We start from the raw sequence: 6332 nt of genomic DNA on the forward strand, positions 1-6332 counted from the left end.
TGTGTGTGTGTAGTTCAGTGTGTGTGTGTGTGTGTAGTTCAGTGTGTGTGTGTCTGTAGTTCAGTGTGTGTGTGTAGTTCAGTGTGTGTAGTTCAGTGTGCGTGTAGTTCAGTGTGTGTGTGTGTAGTTCAGTGTGTGTAGTTCAGTGTGTGTAGTTCAGTGTGTGTAGTTCAGTGTGTGTGTGTGTAGTTCAGTGTGTGTAGTTCAGTGTGTGTAGTTCAGTGTGTGTGTAGTTCAGTGTGTGTGTGTGTGTAGTTCAGTGTGTGTAGTTCAGTGTGCGTGTAGTTCAGTGTGTGTAGTTCAGTGTGTGTAGTTCTGTGTGTGTAGTTCAGTGTGTGTGTGTGTAGTTCAGTGTGTGTAGTTCAGTGTGTGTAGTTCAGTGTGTGTAGTTCAGTGTGTGTGTGTGTGTAGTTCAGTGTGTGTAGTTCAGTGTGTGTGTGTGTAGTTCAGTGTGTGTGTGTGTGTAGTTCAGTGTGTGTAGTTCAGTGTGTGTGTAGTTCAGTGTGTGTAGTTCAGTGTGTGTAGTTCAGTGTGTGTGTGTGTAGTTCAGTGTGTGTGTGTGTAGTTCAGTGTGTGTAGTTCAGTGTGTGTGTGTGTAGTTCAGTGTGTGTAGTTCATTGTGTGTGTAGTTCAGTGTGTGTAGTTCAGTGTGTGTAGTTCAGTGTGTGTGTAGTTCAGTGTGTGTAGTTCATTGTGTGTGTAGTTCAGTGTGTGTAGTTCAGTGTGTGTGTGTGTAGTTCAGTGTGTGTGTAGTTCAGTGTGTGTAGTTCAGTGTGTGTAGTTCAGTGTGTGTGTGTGTAGTTCAGTGTGTGTGTGTGTAGTTCAGTGTGTGTAGTTCAGTGTGTGTAGTTCAGTGTGTGTGTGTGTAGTTCAGTGTGTGTAGTTCAGTGTGTGTAGTTCAGTGTGTGTGTGTGTAGTTCAGTGTGTGTAGTTCATTGTGTGTAGTTCAGAAAGATTCCTTATTTATTGTGTGAATCTTGAATAAAAGGTTAAAGGGGTGAACCCGTGTGAGGTGTGTTGTGTGTGTTTTGCGGAGAGTGTGTATTGATTGAACACGCTGTGTGTTCGATGCTGGCCATCAGCCTGCACTGCCTGTTAGCTGCGTTAGTCTAAACGTGAAGCTCTTTGGGAAGTGTTTATTTCAGCTGGAGCTTTTTGCGGTTTGTGTTGTTGAAGCTGTTAAAGCGTTGCTGTGGCTTCAGGACCTGCAGCAGAACATGCGAGTTGAGCAAGAGTTTCCTCTTCTGTCAGGATAACGACTCTGTAATTATCTTATTTGTTCTGACTCTGGAATTCTGTAGCAGTCGAGGGATCAGTGAGCGCCGCGTGGTTCGGGGGAGGAGGAAGCTGGCGTTTATAGCGCACTGAGTGACAGCGTGTTTATGTTGGGAGGCGATCGCCTCGGGCGCGGTCGTAATTGTTACTTGTGTGCGATGCGCTGCAGCGGCTTGTTTGCAGCGAGTTATTCGACACGTCTGGAATGCGTTTCCTCAACACACCGACTCAACACCTGCAGCACTAAACACACACCGCACCACAGACAGCTGTTTATGTTACAGCTAGCAATAAAAACAACTGGCTTGCAGTTTCTCGAACACCTTTTCCAAACCGGACGCGTAAATCACATCTACGGTTCCAGATTTACACATCTAAAACTTCCAGATTTACAAATTACAAATTTAATCTGATATCAAACGTGATGGTTTTCTTAAACCGCTAGCAAAAGTCTGAGTAAAAAAAACCCCACACACAATAAAACACTTAAACAGCAGCTGAACTCACTGATCTGAGACTGTACGAATGGGCGTGGCCTAATATTATAATTAGCACACTTGATTGACAGCTCTCTGTCTGAGTCTGCTTCTCAAGTAAGTAAATTAGGATCCGTGTAGCAACACAAAATTATAGAGTTCCACAGTAGCTTATAGTTTATCGTTCACTCACTCGCTTATCTTTCACTCTCTAGTTTTCTTTCACTCGCTAGGGTTAGCTTTCACACACACACACACACACACACACACACACACACACACACCCTGTACAGAGTTCAAACTTTACTTGATGTGTTATGTGTTTTTTCAGTGCAGTCTTTACTGATTGTGTGTGTGTGTGTGTGTGAGTGTGTGTGTGTGTGTGTGTGTGTGTGTGTGTTCAATTTGTGTGGAGATTTTTAAGACTCAATGTGAACACTTTACAGCTGAGCTTTCATTGAGCCTGTTTCCACATGCATACACACACACACACACACACACACACACACACACACACACACACACAAATACACAAATGCTCTTCTCTAGCATAGTCACTCATCTAATCTCTCTCTTTGCCTGACTGTCTGTCAGCACTTCTGTCTGTCTGTCTATCTATCTATCTGTCTGTCTGTCTGTCTGTCTGTCTGTCTATGTATATATATATATATATCACTGTCTGTGTTTTTATCAGTCTATCTTCATACTCGTTCTTTCTGCACTTCAAATATTTGGCAGTCTGGCCCTCATGCTAATGAAAGCATCTGCGAATGGCTGCTATTTCAGATGAAGCAGAGTGTGTGTTTGTGTGTGTGTGTGTGTGTGTGTGTGTGTGTGTGTGTGTGTGTGTGTGTGTGTGTGTGTGTTTGTGCTGTGATTGAATTTTTAAGGGCTGCAGAGGGCTGATTTTTGAGCCAGAGAGAGAAATGGATGAACAGATAGCAAAAAAGGAAGACAGTGAGAATAGAAAACGAAGACAGAGCGAGTGATACAGACAGACAGAGAGAGAGACAGAAAGAGGGAGAGACAGACAGAGAGAATAGAAAACAAAGACAGAGCGAGTGATACAGACAGAGAGAGGGAGAGACAGTAAGAGCAAATAATTCAATTCTAATCGAGTTTGCCGTCTATGCCAAGTCTCTCAGACAGATGGATGATGAATGCAGTCTAAAGGGAGAGCGTCTGGGTGAGTCAGGGATGTCCCTCACCCCCACAACACACACACACACACACACACACACACACACACACACCTCCCCCATAATCCCACACCACACACACACACACACACACACACACATTGCTGAATCAGAGGATCTCCAGGCGGTGAGAAATGTTGCAGGTGCTTCAATTTTACTTACTGACTAAAGGACATGGTCAAAAAGATGGTGGTGTTTGGTTTGTACATGGTCCGGTGTGTGTTGGTGTTTGATGGAGAGTCTTTGTGTTTATTTGTGTATGTTGGTGAATGTTTGTGTTTGATGGAGAATGTTGGTGTTTGTGCTTGTGTATGTTGGTGAATGTTGGTGTTTGTGTATGTTGGTGAATGTTGGTGTTTGTGTATGTTGGTGAATGTTGGTGTTTGTGTATGTTGGTGAATGTTGGTGTTTGTGAATGTTGGTGAATGTTGGTGTTTGTGTATGTTGGTGAATGTTGGTGTTTGTGTATGTTGGTGAATGTTGGTGTTTGTGTATGTTGGTGTTTGATGGAGAATGTTCGTGTTTGTGCTTGTGTATGTTGGTGAATGTTTATGTTTGATTGAGAATGTTGGTGTTTGTGTATGTTGGTGAATGTTGGTGTTTGTGTATGTTGGTGAATGTTGGTGTTTGTGTATGTTGGTGAATGTTGGTGTTTGTGCTTGTGTATGTTGGTGTTTGTGTATGTTGGTGAATGTTGGTGTTTGATGGTGAATGTTGGTGTTTGTGCTTGTGTATGTTGGTGTTTGTGTATGTTGGTGAATGTTGGTGTTTGATGGTGAATGTTGGTGTTTGTGCTTGTGTATGTTGGTGTTTGATGGAGAATGTTGGTGTTTGATGGAGAATGTTGGTGTTTGTGCTTGTGTATGTTGGTGAATGTTGGTGTTTGATGAAAGGGTTACGCTGGTCAGTTGTTTGAGAGTGTTTGTTGGTGTTTGATAGACAACTAGCATAGATGTTAGTGTGTGCTGGTCTGTGCTGGTATTTAATGGTGTGCATTAATGTTTGATGTTTGATTTAGACTATTGGTGTTTGTTAATGTTTAATATTTTGTCCTTGTTTGCTTGAGCTAGTGTTTGATAGGGATTATTAGTGTTTGGATTACTGGATTGTATTTTTTTAATATTCGTGAATATTAGTTTATTAATGACTGGTGGTCTAATAGGAAAGCTATTAAAAATATGTATTTTTGACTTGATTAACATCTGCCAAAAACTAAAATTCTAATCTAATCCTAAAGAGAAAACACCAACATGAAAAAACATCAAACACCAAAATCCAGCACAGGTCCGATTTCAAACACCTGAACTTCCTGTGAACCCACCGTGGTTTTTCCTGCCTATTAGCTCTCTCTCTCTCTCACACACACACACACACACACACACGCACACACACACGCACACACACACACACACACACACACACACACACACGCACACGCACGCACAGAGGCCATTACAGGTTTACAAATAAAGAAGGTCATAGGTCAAGAATTTAAAGATTTCAAAGGTCAGAGGTCAGACTCATGAGACCTTGAATTTGAACTAGTGTGTAATCAATAGTAATGACTAGTGAAATAGTTATACTGGTAACCCTCTTCTGTACCGGAAACCATGACATTAAAAGTATAAAATGTGTATATAATCTCTCACACACACACACACACACACACACACACAGGAAGGTAAACAAAAAATCTTATTTTATCTTAAACAAATGTAATGTAAAGCTTAAGATTCATTTTCATCGTATATGTAAAATATAATGAGGAGTTTATTAGCAGTATAATAATAAAGTTGCATTCATTTGGACTGCGAGGGGGGGGGGGTCAAAAATGACAAAAGGAGGAGAAACAAATAAGATGAGAAAAAAATAACAAAAGAAATGTTTTAATTAAAGTGAGAAAAAATATTAAAAGAACGTTCATGTTCACCCACAATACTATTATTACTTTACACAGGCTACTTTACAAATAAATAAATAAATAAATAAATAAATACATTACCATGAAATAAACTTTTACTTTTGTGTATATTTGTGTTTTGTGCATTTAAAAAAATATATATTATAGTAATCCACTTCTAAATACAAAAAATATATACTATAACATGCTCTACTATGCTATTTTTTCTTACATATATCTTTAAACCATGATTCTTTTTATTATTATTATTATTATTATTATTATTGCATTGTTAAAATAGATTTCTAAATATTTCCATGGTAACAGGAACATTAACATTAAATGTAACTATAAACTGATTTTTTAAAAAGTATTATTTATCATAAAAATAAGATAAAATATATTAATAAAGAAAGGAAAAAATCAATAAAAATCTGCTAAAAAATACTTAATAATTTACAGGATTATTGTGTTCAGATATTTATTGTTTTATAAATTCAGAACTGCAGTCAGAATCCGAGTCATTTCTCCAACATCATGCAGGGTGATGTAAAAGCGGTCTGGTTTTAAATTTAGTCTGAAAAAGATTTGTGGTAAATGGAAATGGAGAGACGTTGATTTTGGTGCACGGGACAGTAATAATCTGGAATATCATCTGATTTTCGTCTAACAGTTTCATTTCACCCGAACTGTGTGAGAGAAGATCCACAGTACCGTCCTTGTTGTAGAACTTTAAAAGTTCCCAAGCCAGTGGTTCGATCTTTTTGTAGGGTTTTTTTTATTTAAATAATTACATCACACACACTATTAAACTATTTTCCTCACAGGAATGTTTTCTTCTCCGTGACGTTTAGTGCTTTATTAAGTGACACAAACGTCCGCCATCTTGGACTCATCGTGTGGCAGGTCAGTTGTTTTATGTTCGCCTCCGACACACCGGCTGAAGCTCTGATATCCGTCTGTTTACTGTATGTAAGATTTAATGTTCACTGCGTTGTATATTACATTATACCTTATATGTTTACTTTTTGCTAGACTAAAATTCGAACACACAACAATAAACAATGCACTTTCTTTGTTCTGAATGAGAACAGAAGATATTACAGAATCAGTACTGCATCACAGTGAGCAAGGTTCTCTTAAAGGAAACTCTTAAAAGCTAGTAAAACTGTGTGTGTGTGTGTGTGAGTGTGTGTGTGTGTGTGTTTACTGCTCTGTGGTTTCCCCCTGCATGTTTTCACTCAGCATGTTCAGGAAGTCGAAGCCTGTTTTGTCTGGTTTTGGATCTTTGTGGGTTTCTGGGGAGAAAAAAAAACTAAAAATAAGAAAAAAAATGAGGAAAATGTTGTGTGTGTGTGTGTGTGTGTGTGTGTGTGTGTGTGTTTTACACTGGACAAACGGAAACAGCCGAGTGTCAGCTGAGGTGAATGTGCTGTGACGTTATTAGAGCTTAATTCCTTCTTCTCTAAAGATAAACAGTTT

This window comes from Ictalurus punctatus, chromosome 24 (genome assembly GCF_001660625.3).
Source record: "Ictalurus punctatus breed USDA103 chromosome 24, Coco_2.0, whole genome shotgun sequence".
Classification (NCBI taxonomy): domain Eukaryota; kingdom Metazoa; phylum Chordata; class Actinopteri; order Siluriformes; family Ictaluridae; genus Ictalurus; species Ictalurus punctatus.